Source organism: Colobus angolensis, unplaced genomic scaffold, assembly GCF_000951035.1.
Source record: "Colobus angolensis palliatus isolate OR3802 unplaced genomic scaffold, Cang.pa_1.0 Scaffold360, whole genome shotgun sequence".
NCBI lineage: Eukaryota > Metazoa > Chordata > Mammalia > Primates > Cercopithecidae > Colobus > Colobus angolensis.
The window spans coordinates 451,690-465,129 of NW_012116933.1; the positions used below are offsets into that span (position 1 = coordinate 451,690).

Genomic DNA, 13,440 nt, shown 5'->3' on the forward strand with positions numbered 1-13,440 from the left:
GGTTAAAATCTGCTTCTAGCAGATTTGTACAGCAACACCATAGCCTCTATTACATTAAAGAAGGATTATATGCCAGTTAATGGGACCCTAATTGAAATTTTGCTTCTCATTACACTGCTATACAGCACAACTGGTAAGGTGGGCCCAGGACATATAACACTTTACATCGGATTTAAATATATACCGTTGCAGTTAAGAACAAAACAAAAACTTTTCTGCATGTCATAATTTAATACCTCTGAAGCTTGACTTTTTCTCTTTGAATCTCCAAACTATTCAGACAGCAAATATTTCCACGCATACTCTGTAGTTATTTGAGCAATGCCACTTAATAAACATGTAATTTAAAATGCTGGCAACATCATAAAAAAAAAAACCATGATTCTATTTCTTGAATAATTACATTATAAAGCTCAATACTTTTAAAAATACACAACCCCAATCCTGTATATTCACTGAATTTCCTCCGATCTTTTAGCCTTGTTTGTGGTTCGAGAACAGAATTTGTACTTTAGGAATGATCCGAGGTTTAGTAGCATAGAACGCAGGGTAAAACAATCGGACCAGCCATAATATAAAAGTCCTGGCCACAGAAGTGGAATCTGGCTCTTCTGAGGTGGTTGATCTTAAAAGGGAAAAGAGGAGGAAAAAATAAATGGAAAGAATTAGAATGTTTTCCTGTAGAACAGGTGAATCATCCATTTCCAAGTAAGCTGCAAGGAAAGCTATGCTGCACAAAATATTTGCTAACTGGTCCCCCTCCTCCACCCTAGTACCACACCCCTTTCCAACCACCACCCCCCACCCCCTGTCCAGATCTTTACTCTGCCTTGTAAGACTTTAAATATTCTGCTCCATGATGTAATGCATCATTATATAAGATCTCTTTCTGTTTATCCTTTGATTTCCCATACTGAATCACTTATGGCTTAAAATAAATAGTTAAAAAACAAAAACCAAAAAAACAAAAAAGCAGCACTCACAAAAAGCGAAAAAATAAAACAGCCCTTAGATCTAAGTCCATGCTTTTCCCTAAAACTGAATATGGCTTTACAGTTTTTGACCATAGCATTCAACCAATTATCAGAATGAAAAATCTCACCCCTCCATAAATATGACATTAACATAATTATACCACCCCCATCACGGAGACCCATCCTCCTTAGGGAATACATCTGATGCTCCAAAGATGGAAATCAGTCAGATTTTAGTTGCTCTCCAACGTACCTTTGCTTCTCACTGACTGACTGGCTTTTACCCTCCACGCACTCACACGCCACCCCCTCCCCTCGGCTAGACACGGATGCCCGAGCGAGCACGCGCGCGCACACAGGCATACAGACACACAGCGAGAGGCGAGGCAAAGCATCTGATGCTGACTCAGAGCGCTTCTGTGAGCAGGGGGTGGCAGCGGCTGGTATTTTCACTGCGCTCATCATTAACATTAACTCACAGTCTAGCATCCACCCTCTCCCAGACCTGCTGGACTGCAGCATTTGCATGACGCTGTCACTCTAGCCTTTGCAGGTCAGATGATGGAAGAAAAAAAAGAAAGAAAAGGAAAAAGCCTCAAGGCTGTCTCATAAGAAATGCCTTCATTTCTTCCAGGGTCTCCTCGTTTTTTCCGCCTTTCTACTTCCTCCCTGGCTGTCTCTCAGTTGTTTGACATCTTTCCGGAAGAAACTGTCTTGTGCTTCATTGAGCCAGTCGCCAGCTGGTCCTCCCCTCACCTCACACTCCTGATCCCCACCCCTTTCCCCCGCTAATCAATAAGACGGATCTCCAAATGCAGTTGTGGAAACAGGCTCCGGCACAGTCTCATCCTGGATCCCCTACCTCAGGAAGCAGGCAGCCAGGCTCACACGTGATAGAGAGTAGTAATGCCAGCAATTCTTTAACAGCCCTAGACTGTATTCCATGCCTTCATTTTCCCCACCTTGGTCGAAGCAAGAGCAAAGGGGACTTTCCACTTCTATATGAAGCCCCCAGGCAGCCCAAGAGACACATGAGTGAGACCAATCTGTATAGATCAATCATTTCTATGTGATAATGAAAAAAAAAAACCCTATGATTTTAATAAAAGTAATTGCTTAATATTTTTATTAGCTGTGCTCTCATTTCCCAGGAATTATAAGACCTGCCAGGATCTGAGTCATCAATATGATTTAAACTGTGTTGAAATCCTAAGTTGCTTAATAAAATCAACCAACAGAGATATTAGTATATTTTACTTTTTTTAATTTAAGAACTTTTAAAATAATAACAAATAGCTGTATGGCAGTGGATATGTAAAAGTCTTTGAGATTGAGACATGTTTGCAGCCTATAAATATGAACAATTGACTATATATGTTTAAATAAAATATGGATTCTTGTACATATGTGGAGACAACCTATTATATGTATTATTACAAAAGGAAGTAAAACATTTGGCTGAACACAAATGTGTTTGTGCTACAGTGTTTCACAACACAAAAGGCAATATATAGGTATTTACTCAGTTCCTTTGTTCTTCAATTGCTCCCTTTAATGACAGAGTGTGGTAAACTGCTTACCTTTCTTTTCTACATGAACAGCATTTCTGAATTACTTGCCAGACAGAGCTAGCCATCAGTGACTCTGCAGCATACAAGAAATACATACAAAGGGAGGCAAAGTACGGCAATTCTCAAGCCAACTCTAATGCTGTCTGGTGCTGTAGAAATTTCAGTTTACTCACACAGACAGATCCCAGCATGCAGTGCAGCACTGCAGGCTCAACTAAGGTAGCAGATTGGCAAGAGATCTGTGGCAACAAACAAGAAGGACAACCATTCGCAGAGGTTCCAAAGAAAACATCACACAACCTATAAAGAGATAGAAGCATCGGTAGCAGGGTATGTATCTCTAAGATCAGTTCCTATAGGCTCTTGATTTGAAAGCAGAAGAAGAAACCTCTCAAACGCAACAACAAAAATAGAAAAATAAGTTGGCACCAGAAGGAAACAGAATTAAGAATATATTGTCATAAGAGAGAAAGGCAAGAAGGAAAATGATAACAGAGGGAAGAAGAAAGGGAAACACAGAAATGGGAAGAGGGAAGGGAAGAATGAAAAAGGGAGAGAAAGAAACAGATAGTGAAGAATCCCTAAGCATTGAAGCAACAATAAAATATGAAATTAAGTTTCTGACGTGGAAGAATAGGAATAGTATTCAACAAGCTTAGAATCTAATGAAAAACTAAAACAAAAATTAACACACGTGCAGCATAGCTTAAAATACTTGTCATTACCATTGAGACTCCTGCTGACTTCTCCTTGTCCTATGTGGATTAAATAAATTGGTCATCTCTTAATCTCCCTTTGCTCAGACCTAACTTTTTTTTTTTCTTTTTTAGCTCTTAGCATCTGTGTCCTTTATGCTATTTATTTTTCTAGATAGTTGTCCACAATACTTTGGATAAATTAATGTCATGACTTTGCTATGGCTATCAGACATAAAATGTCAACTATTTTAATAATTGAACGTGTGCTTACAGCAACTGCCTACTGATATCCCAACTCTGTGGACTCCACACGAGCACTGCACTCCTAGCTCTGTGAATCAGAAACAACAAATGCAAATACAACTTTTTTTTCCCCCAATCCATGCTATCTCTCTATTACATACAGAGATGGACACACACACAGGCCTTAACTTTACAGAAGGCATAATGATATTAACTGAGGAGTTTAGAAAATCAAGAGGAATAAATATTTGCAAAAAAAATCATACTTATAACTGAATGGCCACACATTTAAAATATTTATATCCAGATAGAGATTAGCCAGGTCCGACTACACAGGCTTCTGGTAGGACTTCCATTAAGGCCAATGGGAATGCAGACTTGATTAAATCAATATTTATTTGAAAGAAGATGTTGTAATCAATTAGTTCAACTACCACTGTCATATACACAGGTGTAAGGTCTCTCCTAATTCTTAGCATCTTATCATCAACACAAAAGCATCCCTAAATCAGAGTTTACACTTTCACTGTGGCTAAAATATTTACAAAGTAAAATTTTGATGCTGTTTTACATTTAATTTAAGTCATATAATGCAAGTATTACCTTGCTAGATCAACTATTTTTATGTTTTTGGAGATTTGCTCTGTTAACTTTCTAAAAAATAAGCAAGACAGATCTGAATTTAATGTCAAAAAATATTTTCAGTTAAAGGAAGTAATAGAAAGGAAGTAATAACTGACTCCTCCTAAATACTTTAATACAACCTGCCTTCTCCCTTACTACTAAGGCAGGAATCTTTTATTTCTTACAAATGCCATTTGAAATCAGTGCTAAGAAGGGGATCATATTTAATTTCTTTAGTGAGATTTGGAGTAAGAAGGATGGAAGACAAACGACAAAAAAATCAACTACAGTTCAAATTTTGACTCAAAATTTATGGATGTGCAGAATATATTATTACTTGCATTTTTTCTTTGTTTTACTTAACCTGCATTCTCCAATAAGCTGTGACCAGTCACGTTTAGATATTTAAATTTAAATTTAAGTGAAAATTCTTTTTTTTTTTCTGTTGCCCTAGCCATGTTTCAAATGTATAGAAGGGCACGTGGTGGTGGATACCATTTTGAACAGCCTGGATATAAAACATTTCCAACCCTGCAGAAACTTTCATAGGAGAGTGTTGACTTAAATTTTCCTTGTGAAAAGCTTTATAGCATAATAGATTATTGGATCTCAATATTGTCTTTCAAGTCTCTTTTAAGAGAATGAAACTATGTTGATTTATCTGAAGGTCTAAAATAAACAGAATTTCTTTTGACTGAAGAGTATCTATTGTTTTTATTTACTAATAGTCTGGAAATATGCATGATTACTTAAGGAAAAAGGGTATATAGATACTAACTGAAATAGTTGATAACAATACTATCAGAAGACACAGAAAACTACTTAAGCTAAAGTCTCCAAATAAATATGAGGTGTTTATTTGTCTAACTTTTCCAGAAATGAGAGTCATTCTCTTTTTAGAGCCAAACAACACATATTACATATTTCTGCTTTCAATAAAGAAGTGATGTAATAGTAGTATGAGAAGCAAACGTTTAAAAAAAAAATCTTTTCTAAAAATCCTGTTAAGGAGCAATCAGCAGTTAGGAGCAGACAATTTTTTTTTTTTTTTTTTTTTTTTTTTTTTTTTTTTTAGGAGACAAGAAATAGTAGTTAAAGGGCAAGGGAGACAAAAATCAGATTCTTGTGAACTAGGATGAACTGCTTGAGAATTTTCTTTAGTTTTTGTTTTTGTTTGAGATGGAGTCTCACTCTGTCGCCCAGGCTGGAGTGCAATGGCACGATCTCGGCTCACTGCAACCTCGGCCTCCTGGGTTCAAGTGATTCTCCTGCCTCAGCCTCCTGAGTAGCTGGGATTACAGGAGCGTGCCACCATGCCTGTCTAATTTTTGTATTTTTAGTTGAGACGGGGTTTCACCATGTTGGCCAGGCTGGTCTCGAACTCCCGACCTTGTGATCTGCCCACCTCGGCCTCCCAAAGTGCTGGGATTACAGGCGTGAGCCACTGCACCCGGCCCTGGTTGGGAATTTTCTATGGAATTAACTGAGGAAAAAACCCAGATGATATGAGTGTGTTTGTGAGTATGTGTGTGTGTGCGTGTGTGTGTGCGTGCGTGTGTGTGTGCGTGCCTGTGTGTATACCTTGGTATGACAATTTTGATTTACAAATCAGATTCTAGAACTAATTATTTTAAGCAAAATTAAATGTAAAATGTAAATTTATATGAGTTATTACTTTAAAAGATTCACAATAAAAGATATCATTGGTTTTTAACCAGAAAAAAAAAACAACAAAAAAAACTTGACCTATATTTTCTTTTAAGATTTCGGTGTTTGGGCGAGAAAATGACTCAGTGTTAAACTCAGGCACTTTATGACTGGGGTGCAATAGGTTTGTCAACCTGAAATTACTTTCTTTCTCTTTCTTTTGATATATGTAAGTGTAGAATATCACAGCTACCATGGAAAAATAATCACAGATTTCTCCTCCTTTTAGGAATGACCCTGGCATGTAAAAATCTAATGTTCATTCTTGTATTTAGTAATACAAAAAAAGTGATTGTAATTCATTTTAGTAATCTTTCTCATGCCCTCCCTTCCCTGTTTTCTTTCCTCTTGCCCTCCCCTTTTCTGCTCTCTGCAAGTGTACAACCTACTGTCCAATCTAGTCTGTCTGTCATCGGTATCCAAAAGGGGACCTCATTCAAAGCACACTACAGAGATGACACTGAGATGAGGGAACAGAGCAAGAAGAAGAACCTGAGGAAGGTCTTGAGCTAAAAGTGATGTGAACTTTGTTGTGCAACCACACATATGAACAACTAGGTCTTGAGGATGCTGGCGGAGTGTTTCTCTTTCAGAGAAAAGGCAGGGAATGATAATGAGGGGCAATTTGGAGACCACAGAAATTATATCCTAACAAATTATATACAAATCTGAGGCCAGGTGGCTCACTCCTGTAATCCCAGCACTTTGGGAGGCCGAGGAGGGTGCATCACCTGAGGTAAGGAGTTCAAGACTAGCCTGCCCAATATGGCAAAACTCCATCCTACTAAAAATACAAAAATTAGCCGAGCATCTTGGTGCACACCTGTAGTTACAGCTACTCTAGAGGCTGAGGCAGGAGAATTGCTTGAACTCGGGAGGCAGAGGTTGTAGTGAGCCACTGCACTCCAACCTGGGTAACAGAGCGAGACTCTTTCTCAAAAAAAAAAAAAAAAAAAAATACACATATACACAAATCTGGAAGAGTATTTTTCAATAGTTCTCCATATTATACGTATTAATAAGTAAATGTTTCTGCTGGGTTGATGTGCTTCCTAACAGGTAAGAGAGAAAATAAATAATCTTGGCTTTTTAAGAATGAATATAAGTGAGAAGGCTTCAAATGACTTCAGAATTACTGTCTTATTTAGACTCTGAATATTATGGTACAGGATCAGTAAAAATTTATGTTTTAAGTAACGTAATTATAGAAAAATACTATTTTCCATATGGTAGGCTATGTACAACACCATGAAACAAAGTGAGAAAGTAGAAAAATAACTGATCCAGGACTGAGAAAAACTGGTTCTAGTGCCAGTTCCATAATTAATAATGTTTATCATCTTGGAGAAGTCATTTAGCTCTTGGAACCTTAGTTCTCTTATTTTTAAAATGAGGAGACAGGACTAGGTTATCTCCAAAGCCCAATTTAGCCCTAAAATCCTGTGCAGTGGAAGGACAGTACAATTGGAAACACATCCTGGTAATTACTTTCTACTCTTTAGACATCTGTTTACATAATTATCTAATTTAATCATCATCATAACTGTCCAGTAGCATTTATCCGCAGTAAAGCTAATGACATAACCTCTTCCTATATCCCTGTGATATCTCACCTCATAGCTGAATTTCAAAAATTTGTATGATCTCAGGCCGGGTGTGGTGGCTCATTCCTGTAATTGCAGCACTTTGGGAGGCTGAGGCAGGTCAATTACCTGAGGTCAGGAGTTCAAGATCAGCCTGAACAATATCTACTAAATCTACCCCATCTCTACTAAAAATACAAAAATTAGCTGGGCATTGTGGCGTGCGCCTGTAGTCCCAGCTATTCAGGAGGCTGAGACAGGAGAATTGCTTGAACCCAGGAGGCAGTGGTTGCACGGAGGTAACATATGCCACTGCACTCTAGCCTGGGCAACACAGTGAAACTCCAATTCACACACACACACACACACAAAATTGTATCATTTCACACTAGCTGCATAATATGGCAACTTCAAAATGCTATACTAGATTTTTTATGTGGATTACTTTATTTCCATTGAAATTTTTAATTATTTGAAATACTGTATAAAATATTTCCATTTTATAACTAGAAAGATAGTAATTTTCTAAGATTTAAAAATGTATATACACAGTTATGGCATAGGCACTGGGGAGAAAACCTCATAATTTTATTGGATGACTGCAAAAATTAGCCTATGTGGATTAAAAAACATTTTAGGATTCATTGATCTAATAGACACACTTTGGCTTTAATAAGGAGTTTAAAATTTGTCAGGATAAGATATATAGTTATAAACCCTCCTTGAGTGGATTTCTGAAATTTGGAATACCAAGGAAACCAGAAAAACAAGAGAAGCATGGGTTAAAAATTCTCTATCAACTTGCAAAAACTTTAAAAACATCTGCTTTGGTTTTAAAAAATATTCATTTTCAAGTGCTCCTTAATTGAAGGGGAATAAAGTTATTAACAGATAGGTATTATACTGGCTGTGCATAATCATTTTTATTCTAGATTTTTAGAGTTTTCTTTCATGTGAAAAAATATGCTAATTTTGTAGGGTTCTTTTCATAAGAAAACGCTTTATCTACTAATCATGACAGCAGGAGCACAAAATATAGAGTAAATTATTTCAAATTAAAAAGTGCTCTCTCTTTATAGATACTTTTTCTTTTCTAAGTTTTATATATTAAAATAATTTATACACATTCTTTTCAAGATTGAATTTCACTTTACTATCTCTATGCTCAGTAATAGAAACTGCTCCCACTTTTAGAAGTATAAGTAGTGTGAGATGAGTTTAACTTAAAAAACAACAACAACAAGAAAACAAAACCATGTTATTCCACATGGTTTGAGGTGCCACTACAGCATATTCTCAAACTCTATTACTTAGGTCTTCAATCTTGGTTAAAGGAGCTTCCAATTCATGGAGTTAGTGGAAAACGCTTCTAAGCGTTATAAACATCATTTAAATATTTCTGAACAATGAAGGTTCAAGTGTATTTTGCATTATCACGCTTTGTTCTATCTCTTCCAATCAATTGTATTGATTTTGCTAAGGGTTAGAAGGTATACTTTCATTGATCAAGAAAATAGCCTAACAGCAAAACTGTCTTTCAATTCAAGACAGATCAATCTCACCTTTGTCTCCTATTAGACACATTATGCTTATTTATTCTGCATCTTTAAATTCCATAATATATAGCTGTTTAAGAAAGGAAACAGACAAAGAATTTTCTATTTTCTTGGAAAATATAACACATGCCTGGGTGTTCCCCACACTGAACTGCTACTGAACTTAGGAGACCTTGTGACACCTAGTCAAGTGCTTGGCCTCAGTTTCAAGTTCACTGAAGAATGTGGGCCCTTTTCAGGAGTTTAGAAAGCATTAAAGAAAAGAAAAATTTTCCAAAAAATATTGAAATCATTTAGCAAATCAGTGTTTGAGAAAATAATGATGAAGACATATCATCACAGCTATCTTTTCCAGAGCCCCCGCTCACTTTTTTAACGCCACAGTGGAACTGGCTGAGCTATAAACAATTCATTGGTTCTGACAGCTTACAATTTAGGAAACAGAATGATCCAAGTGAAGTTACCTTAGAAAAATAATACAATAGAACAAACAAAAAACTCCTCACACAAGACAGTGCTAGTATATTAGTTTCTTTGGGGAGGTATTTTGTTAGGCTCTGTATACCAAAGCTCCAAGAGTTAGCATTTTGACTTTTACTAGCCTGGAAAGTTATATGCTGATTAACACTCTTCCAAACTCTCCATACAAAGCTTTACTTTGGTAACAAAGAAAACATTCACAAATTCTAAAGCCTCATAGCCCAAGTGGCCCACAGGCATGCTAATTTTTTGCAGTAATGTTTGACTATATTTCTTTATATAGCAATTTAATTAATGTATTTTCTCTTATGTGACACTAGCCATAACTCACTGAGGAAAAGGGTTAAGTTAGAACTTATGTTCAGATACATCGCTATTATAAACGATTGAGTTTAAGAGAGAATGTATTCCCATTCCTGTGCCTGGCAAAGACATGTTTTAAAGTACACATTAAACAAAAGAAAACTGCTTTTCAATTACTAAATGCAGTGCTCAGTAGGACAGAAAACGTACTGCTTCTCTTAAATGCTAGACCTTTAAAACATTTGCTGGATGACAGCACTATAAAAAAATACAGTTTCTTTAGTAAAGAATTAAAGCTGAATATGCAACATTTCTTAGAAGCATTGAATAAGTCTATTTGTCCAGCTTACTTTGCAAAGACTGCGTAGAAAACAGCACCATAAACACTTTCAGTCCCCACACAAGGGCTAAACAAAGAGTCCTCTTTCTAGCCATCTAATCGGGTAATTTATTTTTTCAACCATCACATAAATCGAAACACAGCTGTAACCAATGACTTGCAGATCCAGTTCCCAGCCAGCTGGAATCAGTTCTGCTGAAACAGCAAGATTTTTACATTGTTCACTTCTGTACATCTGGAGAAATCATTGAGGTTCAAAGGTGACCAGAAAAGCTCTTTAAATAAATTCAACTGACAGTGAAGATTTGCCTAAGGATCTACAAACTCTACATTCACTTCTACAAAATGTTCATGTCGTGAAATTAATGCTTATAAAGGCTATTTGCATCCTAGTCAATATAGACTTTATGAGTTGCTAATTGAATTAAGCACTTAAATGCCAATTTCTTTCAAAAAGCTTGCATAGGTTTCCTCGAAACTTTTTCCTAGGAGTTGTTGCTATTTAAGGACGGTTGTATTAGAATACTACATTACAGGCAGAAAATCAACCATAAGAACCTGTAACAAAACCAGATACTAGAAAGGTACCTACTCACATCTCAAGTTCAATCGTGTTTAGCTAATATAATCCTCTATTTAGATAAAATGAATAAGAATATTATCTGAAAGAAAGCAGAGCTGGAATACCTCCATCAAGCTAGGCAGGCAAATCCCTTAAAGGAGCCAGAGTCCTGGGAGAAACAAATGAGGGTTAGGAATGTTCCACATGCAGTCTTGTAGGGAGGTGATTCTGGCACAACAAGGAGAGAAACCTACAAGCACCAACAACTTTTGCTCTGCTTTAGAAACACATAACTGGACATAGGGCAAAAGCTAAGACTCCTCAAAGCAAAAACAGAGGCAGTCAATCTTTGATGTAAAGAGCCCTACATAATAATTGGATAAACTTAGAATAAATAAAAATCTAGAAGAAAAAATGTATTATTGGCATTTATATTATGCATAGTATATCAACTCCAATGCATCATTTTCTTCACAAAAGCCATCAAAAAGATACCTATTTGCAAAATAAATATATATGTCTGATTAACTTCTCAAGTAAGTTTTTATTGTGGTTAGACAAACAATGTACAAGCGAATCACAAATGCATTTTACTTTTCTTTCTTTAGTTAAATCAGTATACAGGGAAACAAGTTATTTTCATTATTTAACCATTTTTTTTTTTTCAAATGTGTGGGCATTTCAATTATAGTGAATCAATAATCAGTAACTTCCTTAGGCATTCTGCCTTGAAAAAGATTGAACCAATAAATAGTGATAATGTATAGTTCTCAGTTCATGCTGAATGACAGATGGTGATCACGTAGTGAGTAGCAATTCACAATTAGATATTAAATTCATATAAAGATATTTAAGTTCAACTTGTTAAGTGTGGCTGATTTTTACGTGTCAATCACTGTGTACACAGGCTATAGAAACATGGTCTGGAACAGTTAGAAATGTGATTTAACATATAATAAAGTATTCAATATGCTGAAGATTACCTTTAAGACTTTCAGGGTAATGAAAAATCACACCTACCCAAAAGGCAGGCGATCTGCATTCTTGTCCACCACTGGTTATTAACTCACTACAGGATGTGAAGGAACGAGATCTAGACAGGCACACAACCTCTCTAGATCTCCCGTAGAACAAAGATTTCATGTTGTTTCCAGCTGGGTGGAATATGCAAGGAATTTTTGAAATCCTGATATACATCTGCCAATACTACTACTTCTGAAATGTAAAATCCCAAATTTTCTCCCTTAGAAAATGTCATTAATTTCTGCGTAAACACCATTTAAAAAAAACTCTCCTTTTTAAGATATGAACCAAGCAATCCAGAAATAACTAGAGTCTACTAACTTATATCCTTGATTAGTAGAGGAAAGTTAAATTCATAGGGAAAAATTTGTGAATGAACATTGCTTGAGTTTATGAATATATCATTTAAAAGTAAGCAGCCAGTTAAACATATCATTGTTTTAAAATTGGACTAAAATTAAACATCTCCCATACTCCTGTCTCTACTGTGATATGAAGGTATTCTTCATAAGTAAATTCACATGACTGAGTTTTCAGTTTATAAACATTTTAATGATTTTAATTCACATGTATTCCAGAATCCTGTGGTTCTGTGACATACATAGAGTTATTCAAACATACCATGTTTCTAAAGCATCTGTAACATACAATTTACATGTATTATATATATACAATTTACATATGTTAATATAAGTGAAGATTTATTATATTTGTAAGAGTAAAAACGCCCAAGAATTTTTATTATTTATGATAGAATGTCAACTGAACCAATAGCAGTAGAAACTGTCACACAAATACTTGTTCAGAAAAAAACCAACCAAACAAAAGTGTTTTCCCATAACAATTCAGCTGAAAGAAAAAAACAGGGGTGATGGGGGGTAAATCTTATTAGAAAACAACTTGTTTCAGGTGTTTTCCAACAGATGATATCTTGAAATACGCCCAGCTAACATGTAAATTTCACAAGTTAGTTTCTTACTTAAACTTATTATTATCAAAGTTTGATCTGATTTTTTTACCCAGTTTCTTTTCTCATAATCCCTCTAGACTGTAAATTACAAAATAAATATTTAGTATGTGATCCATACAACATATACTATGAAAACTCTATAGAAAAATGCTCTCTGTGTCACTATAAGCTTGCTAAACTAAAAATGGGTGCCAGGCTTTATTATTTTACAAGAACTAAAAATAGGTTTCTCATCTAGATTTGAGTTGGTAGACTGAAGGAGAAAGTACTAAGATTGGTGAATATTCCACGTCTATTTACGAACATATTTTACTTTTATCACTTAGTACATTGATATTAGCTTGACTCTTTTTAAAGAGTAGAAAAACATGGCATTTTATTAATGTTGCAAGTTTTTGTTAATCATATTATATATAAAATATTGATAATGGTTTCAATTTCTTAGAGCTAGGTGTTAAGGGAGTCACAACATACATTTTTAAAGTATGTATTTAAATATAATTGCCATTAAACTAGCTCTAAAATTATGTTTGATTATTATTTAGTAAGGGCTTTTTAATCCTAATAACGGTTTTGTAATTATTAAGGCAGCTTTTATTTATATTAGTTATTCTTTATATGCCTATTTTATTTGTAATAGTACATAAGTCTCCTTGGGAAATGATAGAATTGTAGATATTTAAAAGTAGTTTGGAATTTCGCAAGGTGGAAAATAATGAAAATGCATATTCAGAGAAGGGTGAGAAGTTTAGTCTTTTTGGATAAAGTAGAGCATGATGAGAATATTGGGAGGTGGGACTGGAGAG

General features: G+C 35.4%; 1 protein-coding gene across 4 annotated transcripts in view; it reads right to left on the reverse strand.

Annotated features, from left to right (window-relative positions):
- The window catches only part of LOC105519893 (putative uncharacterized protein encoded by LINC00478), a 426,129-nt gene that overhangs the window by 32,796 nt on the left and 379,893 nt on the right, over positions 1–13,440 (reverse strand). Inside the window, exons 1-2 of one of the 4 annotated variants that reach the window (XR_001003034.1) lie at positions 1,228–1,287; positions 438–625 (exon numbers count right to left, since the gene is read on the reverse strand). The exons of the other annotated variants lie outside the window; for them this stretch is intronic. The gene's annotated coding sequence lies outside the window, so the exon portion shown is untranslated. Of the gene's footprint in view, positions 1–437; positions 626–1,227; positions 1,288–13,440 lie in introns of those variants that run through there. 4 annotated transcript variants of the gene reach the window in all.